Consider the following 24,862-nt stretch of genomic DNA (forward strand, 5'->3'; position numbering starts at 1 on the left):
TTACCAAGAAATGTATTCGTAGTCAATGGCACTAAGTAATGTACTGTTTCCAAAATTCAGCTTTATTGACTTCACTGGATTCAGTTTGCAGCAGAATTCAATTGTACAACACAATTAGCACCACAGTGGTTCACCGCACCGACGGTAGTGGTTCACGACACAGAGGGCAGCGACTCGCCGCCCCGACGGCAGTGGTTCACGACACAGAGGGCAGCGACTCGCCGCCCCGACGGCAGTGGTTCACGACACAGAGGGCAGCGACTCGCCGCCCCGACGGCAGTGGTTCACGACACAGAGGGCAGCGACTCGCCGCACCGACGGCAGTGGTTCACGACACAGAGGGCAGCGACTCGCCGCACCGACGGCAGTGGTTCACGACACAGAGGGCAGCGACTCGCCGCACCGACGGCAGTGGTTCACGACACAGAGGGCAGCGACTCGCCGCACCAATGGCAGTGAGTCACCGCACCAACGGCAGCGATTCACCTCACCGACGGCAGAGATTCACCACACACACACGACAGTGACTCACCGCACAGGTGGCAGTGGCTCACCGCACAGACGGCAGTGGCTCACCGCACAGACGGCAGTGGCTCACCGCACAGACGGCAGTGACTCACCAGACAAACGACAGTGATACACTGCACCAACTGCTGTGATTCATCGAAAACATGGCAGTGACTCGCCCCGCAGACGGCGGTGACTCGCCCCGCAGACGGCGGTGACTCGCCCCGCAGACGGCGGTGACTCGCCCCGCAGACGGCGGTGACTCGCCCCGCAGACGGCGGTGACTCGCCCCGCAGACGGCGGTGAATCGCCCCGCAGACGGCCGTGACTCGCCCCGCAGACGGCCGTGACTCGCCCCGCAGAAGGCCGTGACTCACCACAGACATGAGAGTGATTCACCTCACAGACGTCACTGACTCACCACACAGACGGCAGTCACTCACCTCACAGACAGCAGTCACTCACCCCACAGACGGCAGAGACTCACCCCACAGACGGCAGAGACTCACCCCACAGACGGCAATAACTCACCCCACAGACAGAAGCGACTCGACTCACAGACGGCAGCGACTCGACTCACAGACGGCAGCGACTCGACTCACAGACGGCAGCGACTCGACTCACAGACGGCAGCGACTCGCCACACAGACGGCAGCGACTCGCCACACAGACGGCAGCGACTCGCCACACAGACGGCAGCGACTCGCTACAGACATGAGAGTGATTCACCGCCCAGAGGGCAGCGGCTCACCGCCCAGAGGGCAGCGGCTCACCGCCCAGAGGGCAGCGGCTCACCGCCCAGAGGGCAGCGGCTCACCGCCCAGAGGGCAGCGGCTCACCGCCCAGAGGGCAGCGGCTCACCGCCCAGAGGGCAGCGGCTCACCGCCCAGAGGGCAGCGGCTCACCGCCCAGAGGGCAGCGGCTCACCGCCCAGACGGCAGCGGCTCACCGCACAGATGGCAGTGACTCACCTCACAGACGGCAGTGACTCACCACACAGACGGCAGTGACTCACCTCACAGATGGCAGTGACTCACCACACAGATGGCAGTGACTAACCACACAGACGGCCGTGACTCGCCTCACTGACGGCAGTGACTCGCCTCAAAGACGGGAATAGCTCACCACACGGACGGGAGCGACTCACCACACGGACGGGAGCAACTCAACGCACAGACGGCAATGATTCCCCATATAGACAGCAGGGGCTCACCGCACAGACGGCAGGGGCTCACCGCACAGACGGCAGGGGCTCACCGCACAGACGGCAGGGGCTCACCGCACAGACGGCAGGGGCTCACCGCACAGACGGCAGGGGCTCACCGCACAGACGGCAGGGGCTCACCGCACAGACGGCATTGACTCACGTCACAGACGGCAGTGGCTCACCGCAAAGACTTACTGGAAAAAAATTGACTCATTGGAAAATCAAAGTCGGAGAAACAATGTGAAAATTGTGGGTCTTCCAGAAGACATTGAAGGGTCTGATCCAATAAAATTTTTCAAGAGTTGGATTCTCGAGGTTTTGGGTAAAGAGGTTTTCTTGGGAGGTTTAGTATTGAAGAGGGCACATAGCACATTACAAAAGAAACCGTTACCAGGACAACCACCACGAGCGGTCTTAGTTTGGTGCCTGAACTATCAAGACAGAGAAATGATACTACGGTGGGCGGGACAGAAGGGACAACAAAGTCAATCTCCAATGATAACTCAAAATAATAGGGGTTTTTTTAAAATGCAGATTTGTGTCGAAATTATTAGGTGACGAAGGGAATTTAATTTGGCTAAAGAAGTGCTGTGGCGGAAGGTTTATAAATTTGCTTTTCGATATCCTGCAGTGTTAAAGGTCTTTTATGATAACTTTCAATCTCAATTTTTTGAGAATGATCACGATGCATTAGTTTTTGCTAATTCTTTACCGGATTTACGAGGACATGGAAGAGTTTCGTCACCGTCGCCTAAAAAGGGGGCAAATGGAAATGGAAATGGGCAGAATGGGAAAAATGGAAAGAAAGAGGTTTTAACACAAAGTTTTATTGACATTGAAGACCCATTGGGAATGGAGTCATTGGGTTGAATATATTTACAGTATTGAATTGTATTAATATGAATGATGTATTTCTGGATGGAGGGGGGTGGATAGCACCAAAATCTTGGAAAGTTATCTGCCACTAGTGGGGTTTACCATACCCAGTTTTTTAGGGCATTACTACCTTTGGGTAGTATTTCTTTTTTCGGGGGGAATAAATAAAAATTTTTCTATCTATATTTTATTTTAAAAAAATATTTAGGGGAGGGAGAGTGGTTTTCATTTATTAGAAGGGGAGCGATATTTTGTAGTAATTGACTATATTGTTAGTTTGTAAAGATGTCCAATTTGAAATTTGCAACCTTTAATGTTCAGGGGTTGAATAATCCGATTAAGCAAAAGCGAGTTTCGGCTTATATCAAGAAAATGAAAATTGATATTGCTTTTTTGCAAGAAACACATTTGATTGAAAAAGAACATTTGAAATTGAAGAGAGATTGGGTTGGACATGTGTTTTTTTTCTTCATTTAATTCTAAGGCAAGGGGTGTAGCAATTCTAATTCGTAAGAATTTGTCTTTTGACTTGCATACTAAGGAAGGGAATGCTGGAAGGGTTTTAAAGGTGAATTGTAAAATTTTTTACTGAATTTTGGTCTTTGCTTAATATTTATGCACCTAATGTGGATGATAACATAACATAATATAACAATTACAGCACGGAAACAGGCCATTAGGCCCTTCTAGTCCGCACCGAACCAAACACCCCTTTCTAGTCCCACCTCCCTGCACAATGCGCATAACCCTCCATCTTCTTCTCATCCATATACCTGTCCAACCTTTTCTTAAATAATACAATTGACTCCGCCGCCACTATTTCTCCCGGAAGCTCATTCCACACGGCTACCACTCTCTGAGTAAAGAAGTTCCCCCTCATGTTACCTCTAAACCTCTGCCCCTTAATTCTTAACTCATGTCCTCTTGTTTTAATCTTTCCTCCTCTTAACGGAAATAGTCTATCCACATCCACTCTGTCTATCCCCTTCATAATCTTAAATACTTCTATCAAATCCCCTCTCAACCTTCTACGCTCCAAAGAATAAAGACCTAATCTGTCCAATCTCTCCCTATACTCTAGATGCTTAAACCCAGGTAACATTCTGGTAAACCTTCTCTGCACTCTCTCCACTCTGTTTATATCCTTCCTATAATTAGGCGACCAGAACTGCACACAGAACTCCAAATTAGGCCGCACCAAAGTCTTATACAATCTAAACATCACCTCCCAACTCCTATATTCCATGCAATGATTGATAAAGGCCAGCATACTAAAAGCCTTCTTCACCACCCTATTCACGTGAGTTTCTACCTTCAGGGAAATGTACCGTTACTCCTAAATCTTTCTGCTCTTCTGTATTCCTCAATGCTCTCCCATTTACCACGTATGTCCTATTCTGATTCTTCTTACCAAAATGAAGCACCTCACACTTATCAGCATTAAATTCCATCTGCCATTTTTCAGCCCACTTTTCTAAGCAGCCCAAATCCCTCTGCAATCCTTGAAAACCTTCATTATCCACTATTCCACCTATCTTAGTATCGTCTGCATATTTACTAATCCAATTCACCACCCCATCATCTAGATCATTAATGTATATAACGAACAACAATGGGCCCAATACAGATCCTTGAGGCACACCACTGGTCACCGGCCTCCAACCTGACAGACAATTATCCACTACCACTCTCTGGCCTCTCCCTTTCAGCCAATGTTCAATCCATTTGACTATCTTAAAATTTATACCTAAAGACTGCACTTTCCTAACTAACCTTCCATGTGGTACCTTATCGAAGGCCTTACTGAAGTCCATATAGACAACATCCACTGTGCTACCTTCATCCACATTCCTAGTCACCTCTTCAAAAAATTCAATCAGATTGGTCAAACATGACCTTCCTCCCACAAATCCATGTTAAGTGCTCCTGATCAGACCCTGTCTATCCAGATGTTTATAAGTACTATCTCTAAGAATTTTCTCCATTAATTTACCTACCACAGACGTCAAACTTACAGGCCGATAGTTGCCAGGCTTCCTCCTTGAACCCTTTTTAAATAACGGAACCACATGCGCAATGCGCTAATCCTCCGGCACTATCCCCATATCTAATGACATTTGGAAAATTACCGCCAGAGCCTCTGCTATTTCCTCCTTCACTTCTCTCAATGTCCTGGGGAAGATCCCATCTGGTCCCGGAGACATATCCACCTTTATATTCTTCAAAAGCCTTAAATCTACACCTTTTGTAATCTCTATATTCCCCATATTTACCCAATTTGCTTTTTTTATCTCACATCTCCCAATATCCTTCTCCTTAGTGAATACCGAAGAAAAGAAACTGTTCAATATCTCCCCCATTTCTCTAGGCTCCACACACAGTTTTCCGCTCTGATTTTCTAAGGGACCAATTTTGTCTCTAGCTTTCCTCTTACCATTAACATATTTGTAGAACTCTTTTGGATTAGTTTTCACCCTGCTTGCCATAGTTTTCTCGTACCTTCTTTTAGCTTTCCTAATTCCTCTCTTAAGATTCCTCTTATATTCAATGTATCTTTCAAACATCTCCTTAACTCCATGCTTCTTATATCTAATGTTCGCCTCCCTTTTTCTTCGAACCAAGTTTCCAATATTCCTTGAAAACCACGGCTCTCTCCAACCTTTTGCCCCTCCTTTTAACCTAACAGGAACATAAAGCTTTTGCACTCTCAAGTGTTTTATTTTGGATGCTTTTTTGTTATTAAAACAAGCTAATGAAAATATTTTAGTTGGGGGAGATTTTAATTGTGTCTTCGATCCTTTGTTGGACAGATCCCCAAAAAATATAAAGTAATCAAAGATGGCGATACAAATTGAGGCCTTGATGAAGGATTTTAATTTAGTAGATATTTGGAGAAGGGTTAATCCTACAGAGAAGGATTTTTCTTTTTATTCGTATCGACATGATTAATTTTCTAGAATAGATTTTTTTTAGTATCGGCACATTTACAAGGAAGGGTATCACAGGCAGAATATAAAAGCAGGGTTATATCAGATCATTCTTTATTACTTTTTTCTTATGGAAGTTCAGAAGTGGTACGTTCATCTTATAGATGGAGATTTAACACAATGTTGTTGAAAAAAAACAGAGTTTGTTATTTTTGTTAAAGAACAGATTACCTTTTTTTTGTCTGAAAATGCTAATTCAGTAAAAAATCATTTTGTGTTATGGGATGCGTTAAAGGCTTATTTAAGAGGACAGATTATTAATTACACCACTAAAGTTAAGAAACAGTATATAGTTGAAAGCTTTGAATTAGAAAAGCAAATTGATGAATTGGAGAAGGAATTTCAGAAGGAAGTGACAGAAGATAAAAAAGTGGCTTTGACTAAATTGAAATTGCGTTATAATACGTTGCAGACTTATCAATTTGAATGTTTAATTAATCGATCTAAGCAATGTTATTATGAGTTGGGTGAGAGGGCACATAAAGTAATTGCATGGCAGTTCAAGAAGGAACAGGTTTCATGGATTTTTAATGCTGTAAAAAAGAATTCAACAGTTATCTACCAGGAAATTAATGACCAGTTCTATTCATTTTATAAAAAATTATATACTTCTGAGGGGAAACAGGATAGTGGTCCTATTGATTCTTAACATTATCAGCATTAGAAGAGGAGGAAGTTATGGATCTGGAAGCTCCATTTACAGAATTAGAGATTAAGGCGGCTATGTTGGAAATGCCCAATGGGAAGTCACCGGGTGATGATGGGTTTTCAGTGGCATTTTATAAAACTTTTTATGAAGATTTATCTTTGGCGTTTGGGGAGGTATTACAACAAGTCACTGAACAGTAGGAGTTACCAGAATCTTCCTCTAGTGCTTTAATTACTGTAATCCCAAAAAAAATAGAGACCCATTGAAAGTGTCTTCATATAGACCTATTTATTTATTGAATGTTGATTATAAAATTATAGCAAAAATGTTAGCTAATCGACTTGCTAAGTATTTACCTAAATTGATACATGTTGATCAAACAGGTTTTATTAAAAATAGAAATGCTTCAGATAATATTCTTCGATTGATTAGTTTGGTCAATGCATATCGACAGCAGCCCATTCACCCAATGGTGGTTGACTTGATGTGGAAAAAGCCTTTGATAGGGTCAAATGGGATTTTTTATTTAAAGTATTGGAGAAGTTTAAATTTGGCCCTTTTTTTATTGGTTGAGTTAAAGCTTTATACACAAACCCGACTGCTAGGGTGGTGACAAATGGTCAAGTTTCATCATCGTTTAAATTGACGCATTCAACTCGACAAGTCTGTTCATTGTCACCAGCTCTGTTTGCATTGGCTATTGAACCATTAGCTCAAACTATAAGGCAGAATAAACAGATAAGAGGGATGAGAGTTATGGATGAAGGGTATAAGATTAATATGTTTGCAGATGATGTTTTGATATATTTAACAACCCCAGAACAATCATTGCCACATTAACGGGATTGTTTATTACAATATGGAACATTATCTGGATATAAAGTTAACTGGGATAAGTTTTACCAGTCAGAGAAGGAGATTATTCAGAGTATAAAAAATTATAAAATTGAAATGGTTTGATAAAATTAAATATTTAGGAATAATTGTAAATACTGAGTATCAATCTTGATACAAGTTAAATTATGTTCCATTATTAAAAAAGATTAAAGCAGATTTAATTAAATGGAAAGACCTCCCATTAACTATAATTGGTCGAGTTAATTGTATTAAGATGAATATTTTTCCTCGTATTCAATATTTATTTCAATCAATACCGTGTTCTCTTTCAAAGAGTTTCTTTCAGGATTTAAATAAAGTTACAAGAGAATTTTTATGGAAAGGTAAACTACCACGGGTAGCGCTAAATAAACTTACTTGGAAGTATGCACTAGGTGAGCTTCAATTACCTCATTTTCAAAATTATTATGAAGCAGCCCAGGTGAAATTTATTAGTAGATTGATGGATTTGGGCTAAAGTTGAGATGGCCTGTATTTCTGAAGTTGAGGTGTATCAATTTATATTTTGATGGAATGTAAATTTGTTGAGGGAATATAATATGTCGATATTAAAACATTTATTAAAATTATGGATTAAAAAAGTAAGATGTTAGGATCAAAAGGTAAATTGACAATTTTAACTCCATTATATAATAATCAGCTTATTTCTTTTTCAATGTTTAATAGTCATTTAAAGAGTTGGGATTCTAAGGGTATAAAAACATTACAGGATTGTTTTGTAAGACAGTTTCTTTCTTTCAATCAATTGAAAGATCGTTTTGATATTGCTGAAAATTCTTTATTTGTTTATTATCAACTTCGATCTTTGGTGAAAAATATGTATGGTAGAGAGATGATTTTACTTGTATTGACGGAATTTGAGTCTTTGATTTCTTCTATACCAAAAAGGGGTTATATTTCTGTTATGTACCAAGTATTACAAGGCAGTATGGATAAGTCGGAATGGGAGAAGTCTAAGCTTAAATGGGAAAATGATTTAGCTTTTGTTTTTCCTGAATACTGCTGGGCAGTTGTGTGTCGTGACAGTGTTACTAAATTGACGAATGTACGGCATGGAATAGTTAATTATGATTTTCAACATCAGTTCTATTTAACACCAGAGAAATTGAAAAAATATGGTTTCAGTAATTTGGATTCTTGTTTTAGATGTGGTGTATGTACTGAAACTTTTTTACATGCTATTTGGTCTTGTGTGCATGTACAACCATTTTGGGATGAAATTAAGTTAATTTTGGAAAAATTATATAATTTTAAGTTACCATTAGATCCATCTATTTTTTTAATCATTCCTTTAAGGGGATTAAGGTTGGATAAATTTCAAATTGCATTTATATATTTAGCATTGTCTGTAGCTCGAAAATGTGTAGCAAGTACATGGAAAGATAATATAGTGATTAATATAATGCGACGGGATAATGAATTAAAAGCTTGTATTGTTATGGAAAAAAATTACATATAATTTACATGACAATTATTCTTTTTCTGTTAATAAGTGGTTACCATATTTAGAATATATGCATTTAAATATATTTTGATTTATTATATACTTTTAGTTTCTGTTTATATTTTTTAGCTCTCCTTAAGAGAGTTGACTGATGGGGTGTGAGGGGGATGGGGATTTGATATTTTTTTTGTTTGTTTTTATTATATATTTTTTAATGTATATATATATATACACACATAAAATTTTCTTTATGGAATGTATTTTGTATTACTATTAATGATTCTTCAAATAAATCAAGTTTTTTTTAAAAACTATTGCAATGTTGAAACACTGGCACCAATCATCACATGGCAACATTCCAGGAATAGAAGTGTCATAATAGCCAGATAATGGATTTCTTCAGGCAGCACACCACTAGGCAGGCGAACTGGCCCCACTTGTAATCCACGCGATGGAGCAGCCGGCCAAAATAGTGCCGTCAGGGGTTTCCCCTTCTTCTCAGCACAGGGCTCAGAAGCCCGCGCTGGGGTCCATGTGACACCCGGGTGATGTCAGCGCCCCCCCCCCCCCCAGTGTGGTTCTCAGCCAGGTCTGGGCTGGGAGTACAAGTCCAGCCCAGCAGCCGGCAATAAATCAGTTCTGCTCACTGAGCTCAACCTGTCTGGTTGTGTGTTCTTTCAGTAGCAGTTCGCGGGTATAGTCAACTTCTACAACTGATTCACCCTGGGAGCTGCCCGCATCACAGCCAAGCACAAAACACTCATCTGGACTCCAGAGGCCTGCAGTGGATTCAAGGCCACCAAAGATGCCCTCGCAAAGGCTACCATGCTCGCCCACCCGCACACCGACCTGCATATGGTGCTCTCCGTCTATGCCTCTGCCACAGCCATCGGCGCTGTCCTGGAGCAGCAGGTGAATGGACAATGGAAGCCACTGGCATTCTTCAGCTGGCTTCTCCGCCCACCAGAGCACAAGTATAGCGCTTTTGACCGTGTGTTACTGGGCATATACCTGGCGGTGCGGCATTTCCACTATTTCTTGGAGGGGAGGACTTTTATCATCTTCACTGACCACAAACCCCTCACCCAGGCAAATGACCCCTGGTCGACCCGCCAGCAGTGTCACCTCTCCTTCGTGATGAATTTACCACCGACATTTGGCACAAGGCGGGGAAGGACAACGTGGTCACCAATGCACTCTCGCGACTGGCCATCTGCGTGCTGATGCCTGGCCTTGAGTTTGACCAGCTCGCCCGGGACCAGAAGTCTGATGAGGAGACACGAGCCTTCAGGACTGTCATCACGGGCCTGCAGTTCTGAGACCTCCTGACTCCGAGTGGCGGAAGCACCATCCTGTGCAATGTCTCCCTGGGCACCCCATGGCCAGTGGTTCCCCAGCAGTGGTGCAGGCAAGTCTTCCATCACATCCACGACCTTTCGCACCCGTCCATCAGGTCCACGGTCCGGTTGGTGGCAGAGCGGTTCATCTGGCACAGGCTGCGGAAGCAGATCACGGGCTGGGCCAGAATATGCACCCATTGCCAAATGTCCAAGGTACACAGACACACCAAGGCACCCGTGCAAGAGTTCGAGCATGTCGGGGAACAGTTCAGCCACATTCACGTGGACGTAGTTGGGCCCTTACCCATTTCCTGGGGCAACCGTTACCTGCTCACGGTGGTGGACCACACCATTCGTTGGCCCGAGGCGATCCCGATGCCGGACGCCTCTACGGACTCCTGCTCCTGATTGCTGTTGCACGGTTGGGTTACCCGGTTTGGCATTCTGAATCACCTCACCAGCGATCAGGGCATCCAGTTCACCTCTACGCTCTGGGCACAGCTTGCCAACAGGTTGGGGATCGAGCTACACTGCACCATGGCCTATCACCCGCGTGCCAATGGGCTCATTGAGCGTCTGCAACGCCACCGTAAGTCGTACTTATGGCCCGCCTCACCGGTCCCAACTGGGTGGACGAACTGCCTTGGGTGCTCCTGGGCATCCGCTCCATGCCCAAGGAGGATCTGCAGGCGTCATCAGCTGAGCTGGTCTACGGTGCACTGCTGGCACTTCCTGGTGAATTCATCAATGGGCCTCACAATCCCCAGAGGTCACCACATGAGCTGCTTCCCCACCTCCAGGCCCACTTGGACGCCTTCGCAGCCTCACCGCTGCCCAGACATGGAACACAGCCATCTCACGTCCCCAGCGATCTGCTTTCTGCAGAGTACATTTTTATTCAGCGGGGCCCACCCGTGTCACCTCTGCAGAGACCTTACGAGAGGCTGTACAAGATTGTCCAGCATTCAGGGTCTACGATCACACTGGTCATCGGCGGCAGGCAGGAGCTGTTTACTGTGGGCAGCTCACCTCGACCCCACCAAACCAATGATTGTGGCCCAGCCCAAGAAGCGAGGCTGCCCAGCTAAAAAGGACATTGGCGCCGGTTCTGGGGGGGGTCTGTGTGGCGGCATGCCACTAGGCAGGCGAACCAGCTCCGTTTGTAATCCATGCGGCGGGGCAGCCATCCAAAACAGCGCTGTCGGGGGTTTCCCCTTCTTCTCAGCACAGGGCTCAGAAACCCACACTGGGGGACCATGTGACGCCCGGGTGATGTCAGTGCCCCCCCAGTGCAGTTCTCAGCCAGGTCTGGGCTAGGAGTATAAGTCCAGCCCAGCAGACTGCAATAAATCAGTTCTGCTCACTGAGCTCAAACCGTCTGGTTGTGCGTTCTTTCAGTAGCAGCGTAGCTGCCACTACATTCTAATGTTTGTTGTTGACTTGAATTAACATTGATCAGGACATCAAGAATAAGTGCTCTTCCTTGCAATTGTGCCATTAAACTTTGTACTTCCACCTGTAGTCCAGGTTTACCATCACTTCCACAAATTTGGCACAGGACCACAGTGGAGTCGAAGCCAAGAAAGTGTCGCTTGAACCCACAACCAGCTAACTCAGTGGACAGTGTGCTGCCACTGAGCTATGACTCAACCACATCGGGAAAGTTAGGCTCTCTTCTTAAAATGAAGGGAAAACAATGGATGTTGTGGGGGCCTCTTGGTATATTTTTTTTTTCTCCTGCCCAGGTCGGCAACGTAATCTTAATTTTTATTAAAGTAGAAACATACTAGCCCTACATTCCATCAAAAAGGTGTTTGGGGGAAGTTTGCGGCAGGATCACGCCACTTCGTTCTCGTGGGAGTGGGTGCCCAGCAGGTGATGGGTTGGGAGAAATGGACTGGTAGCACGAGGCTCGGTTGCTTTTCCTCTCTCTGAGTCAGCAGGTCAACTCGTGTTTTCAACCGTGCGTAACGACATTTGAGCTGAACTGTTGAATTATTAAACTTAATGTTTGAACTGAATTGTTAAATAATTAAACTCCGTGTTTGTGCAACGCACAAACGACTACAGTGGTGACCCCGATGATCCAAAACAGCCTCTTTCGGACTGCAAAATGCTGAAGGAGACAATTCAGGTCTAAAGAATGTCATTTCACTCAAACTGCCCACCTTCTGGACATCACAACCGCAAGTATGGTTTGAACAAGCCAAAGCCCAATTCTACATACGCCAGATAACTGCTGATGCCATAAAGTACTACCACATGGTCAGTGCACTGGGCCAGGAAACTGCCAGGTGCATCATTGATTACCTTCACCAACACCAGTTGACAACAAGTACAAAAGGATAAAAACACTCCTCAAGCATACATTCGGTCTCTCCCACCACAACAGGACAGCAAAAGTGCTGCATGTGGATGGCCTAGGTGACTGCAATCCATCCACGCTCATGATTGAAGTGTTCATCCTGATGGATGAGCACAGGACCTGCCTCCTCTTCAAACAGGGTTTGCTCGACCAATTGCCTGCTCCTCTCGGATGACGATTTCACTGTCCCCCAATGGCTGGCAGCCCGTGCGGACATGCTATGTCAAGCCAAACAGCAGGGGGAAGCAACCACCAACCGGGTGGCGGCTGTGCCTCACCAGGTGATGCGGACAGCCCCAGCCTCCAGGGAAAGGAGGACAGCGACATCAGCCTCAAACAGCATCAGTCAGGACAAGTGGTGCTACTACCACCAAAGATGGGGCCATCTTTGAAACCCTGTTTGAAGAGGAGGCAGGTCCTGTGCTCATCCACGAGCCGAAAGAGTTTGGGGCAACGCAGCCACGACCACGTTCGACAACACCAAGGAAGTGCTGGCAAAGGCAACAATGCTGGTGCATCCATGGGCCAACATACCTGACAGCAAAGCCAACTGACCTACATCAGAATACATGACTTTCACCCAGCATGTCACAGACAAGCAACCAGGTCACAGATGTGTTATCCAGTACAGCCATCAATGCCATCCACGCTCTTGGCCCCAGGTGTTAACTACTCAGCCGTGGTGGCCGCCCAGCGGGAGGATGAAGAGATGCTTGCCTACCACACTGGGGGATTGCACCACTTAGTTCTCAAACCATAGTTCAGAGGTTCGAGCTCTCACAGGAGTGAGTGCCCGGCTCGTGATGAGTTGGCAGAAGGTGGCGCGAGGCGCAGTTGCTTTTCCTCTCTCTGAGTTGGCAGGTTGACTTGCATTTTCGACCGTGGATTTGAACTGAATTGTTGGATTATTAAACTTGATGTTTGAACCGAATTGTTAAAACAATTAAGCTCAGTGTTTGTACAACTCACGAACGACCACAAGTAGATGATTACCATCTCTTCCTGGTTTTTCCAATTGAAATCACAGTGAGAAGGGTGAATATATTAAAACCAGATGGTGGTCATGTATCCCTGGGTTTGAATGGCAGCTGCATGTTTTCATAGCTGTTGGATATTTTTCAAAAATGATTCTTCACCCTTTTGAGATAATTTATCATTCCAGGCTCCGCACTGCAGGGAATATTACTCCAAATAATGGGGTCAGCGTGGAAAGGGGAATATACTTGCAGCAGATGTCTTCTGCAGGCAATCAGTCCCCAGCATCTGCATATAGTAATGTCACGTGAACTATGCAGGTATCTACACTGCCTGAGCACGGTTTAAAGCCACAGTGGGGGAATTATCACAAAACGCTTCAAAACCAATTGCACACAAGACTTGCTTTGCTCCACTGAGCATTCAAATCCACTTTTAAATTTATCGTAAGCTGGGAGTGAAGCTGGAAAAACTTATTTATGGTCAGCCATTACATCACAACTGTTTACTTTTGTTTTGTAAACTAATATTATGAGAGTTATTTCCAAGGCCAGTAAAGCTGCTAATAATGATCCATTATCCTGACACAGTGCTTCTCAACCTTTTTCTTTCCACTCCCTGTGCCATCAGTGCTCTGTGATTGGTAAGGGATTGCTTAAGGTGGGAGGTGAGTGGGAAGGGAAGGTTGAGAACCACTGCTCTAGGCCCAATTTTTTACTAAAATATTTTGCTTGAGAAAAATTGTCATTGGCCCATTTCCTTTGGAGTTATGAAACCCTGCACATAACAAGTCAATGAGGTACGATTAAAAGAGTGGCTTTCAAACTTTTTCTTTCCACCCACATACTACCTTAAGCAATCCCTTACTAATCACAGAGCACCGATGGCATAGGGAATACTTAAAGTGGGATGTGAGTGGAAAGAAAAAGGTTAAGAATCACTGGCCTAACATCATCCACTCCAGATAACAATAAACAAAACTTACTCCAGCTTCGAAGCTCCAAGTTTACATTTATTGGCACGTGCACTGAGGTATGGTGAAAAGGTTGGTTTTACATGCTATCTAGCAAATCTATCCATGCACAAATATGACCGAATTTTGGTGCACATGTTAATTGCACTTATGTGTATGGCAATAAACTTGGAGCATCCACCACATTGAGAACATCTTGGATCAGAACACAAGTCACACCATACTTATTCAAAAAACTGATGGGAGTCCCCCAATAAAAGGGTGGCATGGTTAGCACAACACTGTGGCAGCACCAGTGACTGGTTTCGAATCCGGCACTGTCTGTAAGGAGTTTGTACGTTCTCCCTGTCTCCACATGGGTTTCCTCCGGGTGCTCCAGTTTTCTCCCACCCTTCAAAAAAAAACCGGGTTGTGGGTCATTTGGGTGTAATTGGACAGCACGGGCTCGAGGGCCCAAGCGGCAGTACTCCCTGTGGCCACTCTCCTGTTAGGCTCTTGGGGGAAGGGCTGATGGATTGATTCCCAGAGTGATGGGGAAAGTGAGAGACAGAGCTGGAGGAAAGGTGAAAAAAAGGGATAGAGGAACGGGAGAGATGGGGGAGGGGGAAATAACGGAAACCAGAGAAATTTATATTAATGCCATTTGATTGGAGAATGAATCTATAAAATTATTCTCCATCCGGAAAAACACGACAGATGGAATTGAATCCCAATAAGTGTGAAATGATGCATCTTGGGAGATATAATAATGTAGGACATATGCTAAGGATAACAGGACTCTAAGATGCTTTGAGAAGCAGAGAGACGGGCCGGCTTATCGCTAAAGCTGGCTGTGCAGACAGACAAGGTGGTGAAAAAGGCATAGGTTTGCCAGCCTTGATTAGACTGGGCATTGTTCATGAATGAGTGAGACAAACACCAGGCTGAGTCGAAATCAGGGTTCTTTGTTCTTTATTACCGGATTGTAACACTTGCGACTAAACATGTTAGTCGGAGAATGCATTCTGCCGTTATCAGCAAAATGGTGATTTTTTATACCCTTGGATACGTGCTTAGAACATCATCATATCATTACTTGTCCAATGACTAAAACTGTTGCTATCCTTTCCCTGCTAGCTTCCTGCCTCTCAATCCATCAATGTCTCTCTTATCTTGTAAGTACAAGGATGCATTCACATCTTGTTACAGCCCTGTACATTCCCATCTCATGATGTTTTACCTAACAGGAGTACAAGGACACCTCCCCTTCTTGTTACTGCCCTGTACAGGGTAACTCCCTACACATTCCCATCTCATGATGTTTTACCTTACAATAGCAGGATGGAGGTTATGCAACAACATTACAAAAACCTTGCCTTAGCCATAACTGAAAGACCACATGCAATTCTAGTTGCCAAACCAGAGAAACAACTTGACTTCATTGGAGAGGCAGCAGAGGAGATTCACCATCATAATACACAAGAGATTTTAGTTGTGAGGTCAGAACAAGTAATCCAAGTTTGTTTAATTGGAGTGGAGGAGACTGTGCCGGGAAACTGACAGAGGTATTCAAAATTATGTGATACACATAGTGAGAAACTCTTCCCCATTACAGAGAAGCCTAAAACATCTGGGCATAGGTTCAAGGTGAGGAGTGAGAGTGTTAGAGTGGATCTAAGGAAGTAATTTTTCACGCAGAGGGCTGTTGCAATCTAGAATGCAAAGCTTGAGAAGATGGTGGATGTAAGTACTCTCACAAAACTTAAAAAGTGTCTGGACAAGCACTTGAACTGCCATGACACAGAAGATTATTGACCAAGTGTCAATGAATGGAATGGGAATATCTGGCTCTGATGGTCTTATTCTGCTGTGAGCCTGAATTGATCTGATGAGCCAAATGGTCTCTTTCTGTGTCATAATTTAAGTGCTAACAATCCATCCCACATATCTTTCCAATTAGCCTGCACTGAATTAATTGTAAGACTAATCTTCAAGCAGTTTACTCCATCAACAAAATTGTTTTCTGAATTCTGACTGTGTGTGTACTATAAGATTCATATTTTATAAAGTCTCATCCACATTACAACAATAAATTCTACTCGGATCCATTGGCTCTCTAGTTAGTTAGCTGGTCAGTTGCCAATTTTGCTTGTTTAAGTATTGGGCACTGTAGTTCTTACCACTGTGACAAAATCACATATGTCGACACTATGCGACATCCAACAAACCCAATATATGGATTTGAGACATAGATATACAGCACAGTAACAGGCCCTTCAAGCCCACAAGCCCATGCTGCCCAATTACACCTATAACCCTGTACACATTTGGAAGGTGAGAGGAAACTGGAGAACTTGGGAGGAAATCCCCGTAAACATTGGAAATACGTACAAACTCCTTACAGGCAACGCCAGATTCAAACCCATGTGGCTGGTGCTGTAACAGTGTTACACTAACTGCAACAGCGTTACACCAACTGCAACAGCGTTACACCAACTGCAACAGCGTTACACCAACTGCAACAGCGTTACACCAACTGCAACAGCGTTACACCAACTGCAACAGCGTTACACCAACTGTAACAGTGCTATGCTAACTGTAACAGGGTTACACTAACTGTAACAGCATTACCCCAACTGTAACAGCGTTACACTAACTGTAACAGCGTTACAACAACTGTAACAGTGCTACACTAACTGTAACAGCGTTACAACAACTGTAACAGTGCTACACTAACTGTAAACAGTGCTATGCTAACTGTAAGTGTTATGCTAATTGTAACAGGGCACACGAACCATGGGTGTAAAGGGTGGGGCCAGTACTGCGCACACTGCACTCCACCTAAAAGCTCCTTTGCGCAGGCCCAAGGACAGGTCCACGTCCTCCCCCTCCACGTCCTCCCCCTCAAAAGATGCTCACAAACTCAAGCTAGCATGCTGGAACATCAGAACCATGCTAGACAAGGCTGACAGCCACCGACCTGAACATCGGTCTGCCCTCATTGCACATGAACTCCTCAGACTTGACATCGACATAGCCGCTCTCAGTGAAGTTCGCCTGGCAGATGTAGGCAGCCTCCAAGAACGCGGCGCGGGCTACACACTCTACTGGTCTGGCAAGCCTTTGGATGAACGACGCCTATCTGGTGTAGGCTTCATGGTCAAGAACTCCATTGCCTCCAAACTCGAAAACCTTCCGACAGGCCACTCGGACTGGATCATGTCCATGCGACTCCCCCTTCAAAACAAGCGTCGCATCACCCTCATCAGTGTCTATGCTCCAACCCTCCAGGCGGAACTAGCAGAAAAGGACAAGTTCTACACTGACCTGCGCAACCTCATTCAACGCACCCCTACAGCCGACAAGGTTGTCGTCCTTGGGGACTTCAATGCTCGCGTCGGCAAAGACTCAGAAACCTGACCAGGAATCCTGGGCAAGCATGGTGTCAGCAAGTGCAACGACAATGGGCGCCTCCTGTTGGAGCTCTGCACAGAACAGCGGCTTGAAATTACAAACACCCTTTTTCAGCAGAGGGACAGCCTTAAGACTACCTGGATGCATCCCCGATCCAAACACTGGCACCTCCTGGACTACATCCTGGTGCGAGAAAGAGACAAACGAGATGTGCTCCACACCAGGGTCATGCCCAGCGCGGAATGCCACACTGACCACCAGCTGGTTCGTTGCAAGCTTAACCTTCACTTCAAGCCAAAGCCCAGGAACAGTAAAGCCCCCAGAAAGAGGTCCAATGTTGGAAACCTGCAGTCAGACGAAGTGAGAGGAAACTTCCAGGCAAACCTCAAAGCAAAGCTCAACGATGCAATCCGCCTCACGGACTCGTCCCCTGAAACCCTCTGGGATCAGCTGAAGGGTACCATACTGCAATCCACTGAAGAGGTACTGGGCTTCTCCTCCAGGTAAAACAAGGACTGGTTCGACGATAACAGCCAGGAAATCCAGGAGCTGCTGACAAAGAAGCGAGCTGCCCATCAGGCTCACCTTACAAAGCCGTCCTGTCCAGAGAAGAAACAAGCCTTCCGTCGCGCATGCAGCCATCTTCAGCGCAAACTCCGGGAGATCCAAAATGAGTGGTGGACTAGCCTCGCCAAGCGAACCCAGCTCAGCGCGGACATTGGCGACTTCAGGGGTTTCTACGAGGCTCTAAAGGCTTTGTACGGCCCCTCACCCCAAGTCCAAAGCCCGCTGCGCAGCTCAGACGGCAAAGTCCTCCTCAGTGACAAGATCTCCATCCTCAACCGATGGTCAGAACACTTCCAATCTCTTTTCAGTGCCAACCGCTCAGTCCAAGATTCCGCCCTGCTCCAGCTCCCTCAACAGCCCCTAAGGCTAGAGCTGGATGAGGTCCTCACCCAGGATGAGACATATAAGGCAATCGAACAACTGAAAAGTGGCAAAGCAGCAGGTGTGGATGGAATCCCCCCCAGAGGTCTGGAAGGCTGGCGGCAAAACTCTGCATGTCAAACTGCATGAGTTTTTCAAGCTTTGTTGGGACCAATGAAAATTGCCTCAGGACCTTCGTGATGCCATCATCATCACCCTGTACAAAAACAAAGGCAAGAAATCAGACTGCTCAAACTACAGGGGAATCACGCTGCTCTCCATTGCAGGCAAAATCTTCGCTAGGATTCTCCTAAATAGAATAATACCTAGTGTCGCCGAGAATATTCTCCCAGAATCACAGTGCGGCTTTCGCGCAAACAGAGGAACTACTGACATGGTCTTTGCCCTCAGACAGCTCCAAGAAAAGTGCAGAGAACAAAACAAAGGACTCTATATCACCTTTGTTGACCTCACCAAAGCCTTCGACACCGTGAGCAGGAAAGGGCTTTGGCAAATACTAGAGCGCATCAGATGCCCCTCAAAGTTCCTCAACATGGTTATCCAACTGCACGAAAACCAACAAGGTCGGGTCAGTTACAGCAATGAGCTCTCTGAACCCTTCTCCATTAACAATGGCATGAAGCAAGGCTGTATTCTCGCACCAACCCTCTTTTCAATCTTCTTCAGCATGATGCTGAACCAAGCCATGAAAGACCTCAACAATGAAGACGCTGTTTACATCCAGTACCGCACGGATGGCAGTCTCTTCAATCTGAGGCGCCTGCAAGCTCACACCAAGACACAAGAGAAACTTGTCCATGAACTACTCTTTGCAGACGATGCCGCTTTAGTTGCCCATTCAGAGCCAGCTCTTCAGCGCTTGACGTCCTGTTTTGCAGAAACTGCCAAAATGTTTGGCCTGGAAGTCAGCCTGAAGAAAATGGAGGTCCTCCATCAGCCAGCTCCCCACCATGACTACCAGCCCCCCCCACATCTCCATCGGGCACACAAAACTCAAAACATTCAACCAGTTTACCTATCTCGGCTGCACCATTTCATCAGATGCAAGGATCGACAACGAGATAGACAACAGACTCGCCAAGGCAAATAGCGCCTTTGGAAGACTACACAAAAGAGTCTGGAAAAACAACCAACTGAAAAACCTCACAAAGATAAGCGTATACAGAGCCGTTGTCATACCTACACTCCTGTTCGGCTCCGAATCATGGGTCCTCTACCGGCATCACCTACGGCTCCTAGAACGCTTTCCACCAGCGTTGTCTCCGCTCCATCTTCAACATTCATTGGAGCGCCTTCATCCCTAACGTCGAAGTACTCGAGATGGCAGAGGCCGACAGTATCGAGTCCACGCTGCTGAAGATCCAACTGCGCTGGGTGGGTCACATCTCCAGAATGGAGGACCATCGCCTTCCCAAGATCGTGTTATATGGTGAGCTCTCCACTGGCCACCGTGACAGAGGTGCACCAAAAAAGAGGTACAAGGACTGCCTAAAGAAATCTCTTGGTGCCTGCCACATTGACCACCGCCAGTGGGCTGATATCGCCTCAAACCGTGCATCTTGGCGCCTCACAGTTTGGCGGGCAGCAACCTCCTTTGAAGAAGACTGCAGAGCCCACCTCACTGACAAAAGACAAAGGAGGAAAAACCCAACACCCAACCCCAACCAACCAATTTTCCCCTGCAACCGCTGCAACCGTGTCTGCCTGTCCCGCATCGGACTTGTCAGCCACAAACGAGCCTGCAGATGACGTGGACATTTACCCCCTCCATAAATCTTCGTCCGCGAAGCCAAGCCAAAGACACTAACCATAACAGCATTACACTAACTCTAACAGTGCTATGCTAACTGTAACAGTGTTATGCTAACTGTAACAGGGTTACACTAACTGTAACAGCATTACACCAACTGTAACAGCATTACACTAACTGTAACAATGCTGCACTAACTGTAACAGTGTTACACCAACTGTAACAGAGCTACACTAACTGTAACAGTGTTACGCCAACTGTAACAGAGCTACACTAACTGTAAAAGTGTTATGCAAGCTTTGTCACGATCTGATTGTTGAAAAACACAAATCTGGCATTTGTATGAAGTTATTTACAGAGTAGCTCACAAAAGCCCATATCCGCGGCAAGTGTACAAGATGATAGTGAGACAGTTTTGGTCACTCAACTGTGGGAAAGACATTAAGCTGGAAAGGGAGCAGAGAAAATTCACAAGCGTTACTGGGACTGGTGGGCTTAAATGATATGGAAGTTGGATAGGTTGTGGCACTTCAAAGTGGAGAGTGGGGATCAAGGGGAGGAGATGGGGGTGGGGATGGTAGAGCCTTATAGTTTTATAAAAATCATGAACGGCATAAGTCAATAATCATAGGCTTTGGACCCTGGGTAGGGGGATCTAAAACTAAAAGGCTTAAAGGTGAGAAATGAAAGATTTAAAAGCAACCAGAGAGGCTCCTTATCCATAAAGATGGGTACATGGAAGTAGCAGGAGCAACGGCAATTGTAACATTCAAAAGACATTTAGACAGGTACATGGATAGGAAAGGTCCTCTTTGAAAATCCTTCCTCTCATAAACTGATGACTTCTTGTTTTCAATGCCCATGCCACAGGTACCATATTTTGACTACCTGCCATACCTTTGTCCCTCATCGTGATAAATATTTCCATCAAATCGCTCCTCCACCCACTTTGCTCCAGGGGAAACAAGCCCATAATTTCTCACCGTAATGCATGTCCTCCAATCCAGGCACCATCCTGGAGAATGTCCTCTCAATCCTCACCCTTGTGTTTTGAGCAAGTTATTGGCTAGAGTATCTTCATTTGAAATGAAATTGTCTTTATCTGTCATTGTAAGATTTGCAGGGTAGTTCTCTCATTTAGTTATCCTACAACCTAAAAGCTAGGGGAGAATTTGATGATGGAAATTACACCCGCGATTAAGAAACTTCCAGGTTGGAACATTCATGCTGGCGATATTTGAATTCTACACTGAGGTACAAAACATAAAATTTGCAAACACCTATGTGATATTTCTTCTTGTGGTTGCTAGGCAACAAGTATTTCATCCTTGCATGACCGTGGAACTGCAAATTAATTTTCTCATCAGTGTAAAATGAAGTAAGCAGAATTAGCAAAGCCCTTATTTATCACCATTAGATATGCTGTGACGAGACAAGCATTGCCCATGGACCCTTGTCCCAAGAGCAACGAACAACTTCACAAATCCTACTTTCAGGAAAATGCCCTCATAACAATAAAATGAATACCTCTGAAGTGATTATAAACAAAAACCACCAGATTTTGTGAGCCGCAGTCCAGAATGTTATCATTTTTCTCTTGCTGAATGAATCAAGGTGACAACCTCATTCAATTGCCCATATCTTGGAAAGGATATGGACCTGCATTTCTATAGCACCCTTGTGATGGTCCAAAGTGCTTCTTAAAGTGTAAACTCTTCTGTAGTATTGAACAGAAAGCTCCTACAATCAGCAGGGTGATATTGGCACAGTAATCCCTTTTCTTCCAATGGGGGATAAATTTTGGCCAGGACACTGTGGATTAATTCTTTGTCTCCACTCTAAGACAATGTATGCCGTGGCCTATAAGGAGAGAAGACAAGACCCAGGTGTAATTCTTTACCTGAAAGACACCACTATGCACAGGATTCTCAATCTGGATTTTTGTACTCAAGTCTTTGGAGAGAAATTGTGCCCAGATCCTTCTTAGGTAGAATAGTCACATGGCAGCAGCCCACCGTGGGCTCTCTGGACCTGGTGCTACTGTAACTCTTTAAGTAAAGTGGTGTGCACAATCTTTAATTGGAAAGAGATGGATGGTAGAGCATCGTGAGACAACTGCAGCAATGTGGAAATCGCCTTTGGGAAGAAGCTGCCAAGTCGCATGGTCTCGACTACTGTGAAGACGAGCCTCTGCTGTGGGGGACGAGGCCTCCGGTCTTTGGCGTCGCTTGTTGCCGGTGGCTGAGGCGGGGGCATCGTGGCATTTGAAAGGTGTTCCGTGGTGTCTGGTGCATCAGTGTTCTGTGCCTGGTTCGGGGGGTCCTGGGGGTTGAGCCGTCTTGGATCGCGGGGCCCTGTGGCAGATGCTGTCGAGACTTTTGGGATCCTATGGATTGTGAACTGTATGGTGGTTTCTTCACTCAAGCTATCAGACTTTTAATATCCAGGGTCTATTATATTGTAGCTTGTCTCTACTGTGCCTATTGTCTAGTTTTTTTTAATATAAATTACTGTATTGTTCTACTGTTTTTATTCACTCTATATGGCTTTGTCCTGTATAGTAATAGTGTAGTCTTGTGTTGTCTTTGTGTAGTCTCATGTTATTTAATGCAGCGCCACGGTCTGGAGGAGCATTGTCTTGCTTTTTTTTAAACTGCGTACTGCATTTGCAGTTTGGTTTTGAAATGACATATAAAGGCTACTTGAACTTAAACCAGGAGCATTTGTGCACCAAATGAGGCTTTGGCAACAGTCATGGAAAATCATGGAAAATCCACAAAGCTGCCCAATCTGCAAGTGGTATTTCCCCTCCAGTGGAACAACTCTCCCACCTGTGGTCATCTGCCACTTCAATAAAAGTGAAAGTTTAGCTACCCACCCTAACCTAGCTATCCTTGACAATGAAGAGTATTCACCATATTAGGTTCAATTTTATCTTAGAATATAATAACTGAATTTTTAAAAACATGTAAATACTGGATGTCTAAAACAAAAATCCAAAAATGTTGGAAACAGATCTGGCAACACTTGTTAAAGAGAAAGAGTTATCCTTTTAGGTGGATCATTAACTCTGATTCTCTAGAGATAAAACATAGAAAAATAGGTGCAGGGGGAGGCCATTTTCAATATGATTATGGCTGATCAGTACCCGGTTCCTGCCTTCTCCCCATACATGCTTGCCACAAGGGCCAAATCTAACCTACTCTTAAATATTGACAAGGAACAAGCCTCAACTACTTCCTGTGACAAAGAATTCCACAGATCCACCACCCTCTTAGAGAAGACATTTTTCCTCATCTCAGTCCTAAAAAACTCTCCCCTGTGACCCCCTGGTTCTGGTTTATCCCAGCATTGGAAACATCCTATCTGCATCTAGTCTGTCTAAACACTTAAGAATTTTATATGTTTCTATAAGATCCCCGCCTCAATCTTCTAAATTCCAGCGAATACAAGCCTAGTCTATCTAACCTTTCTTCATATGCAAGTCCTTCCATTCATGGTAAGAGGGTTCCAGTATTTTTTGATTTTATAGCCAACAATTGTGCCACCAGGGTTAAGTTTTGGCAATTGATGACTGGTGAAACATAAAGCTGGTCTAGAAAATCCCCCGAGCCCTACCTTAGCACTCTGGTGGTATTTTGTGAATGACTTGCCATATCTGTGACAAGCAAGTATTAGTAATTCAAAATGAGCTTACATGTATTAAAAAAAATTCCATTGATGTAACTCAATCCCTATTCATCTGCCTGAACTGGGATTTCATGTTTATTTTTTACCATCGGTTGTGTCTCTGTTTCTAAATTCCATAACCATCTGGTCAATTGAACAATTTAATCAGGTAAGGAGTGAAAATGACACAAGGCTTGGAAGCCTAGTGGTTAGTTTACCAGAACGGCATCCTCAGGAATGGATAACTGAGACAAAGGTGCGGTTCAACCCCAATTAAGGCAGCTGACGAATTTAAATTCAAATAATCGAATAAATACAAACGTTAGACCAACTAACAAGACCTACTGTAGTGCACCTCTGCCAGTACTTCAATGAAGAACATCTGTTGATTTGGCCTGTCCTTGACTGCTAACCTACCAATGTGGTTGACTTTTAACTGAATGACAATAAATGCTGTTGTTGCCATTGATGGCCGCATCCGATGAAAGAATACAGCCTCAGAATCTGGATAGCGCTGGATATATTTAAAAAATCCCAGGAGCTCAAAAGGTTTCTTACTTCAGTCCAACAAATCTTCAGAACCATGCGAGAAGAAAACGCTTCCCTATGAAAAGGATTAGAGTTCCAAGCGAAAGTGGTCATAGAAAGGAGAGCAAAACAGACTACTTGTCTGCACCCCAATGAAGGCAAGTTCTCCCATTCAAAGAAGTCACTGAGCTAACACCTGAGAGGAAACCTCAGTGAGTTGTATTATTTTAAAAGTAAACCCCCGAATGAAAAATAGAAGCAAGTTACAGTCTCCCACTGACAGAACAAGGCAGTGAAGCTGAACATGCTGCTCTATGGTCGAGCTATGGCTACTGTCCAAACTTGTGAAGAAAG

At 44.9% G+C, this 24,862-nt stretch overlaps 1 protein-coding gene across 4 annotated transcripts in view; it reads right to left on the reverse strand.

The window, feature by feature from the left end:
* Positions 1 to 24,862, reverse strand: part of slc6a11b (solute carrier family 6 member 11b) — a 188,205-nt gene that overhangs the window by 138,392 nt on the left and 24,951 nt on the right. The window lies entirely within an intron of this gene.

This window comes from Narcine bancroftii, chromosome 5 (genome assembly GCF_036971445.1).
Source record: "Narcine bancroftii isolate sNarBan1 chromosome 5, sNarBan1.hap1, whole genome shotgun sequence".
NCBI lineage: Eukaryota > Metazoa > Chordata > Chondrichthyes > Torpediniformes > Narcinidae > Narcine > Narcine bancroftii.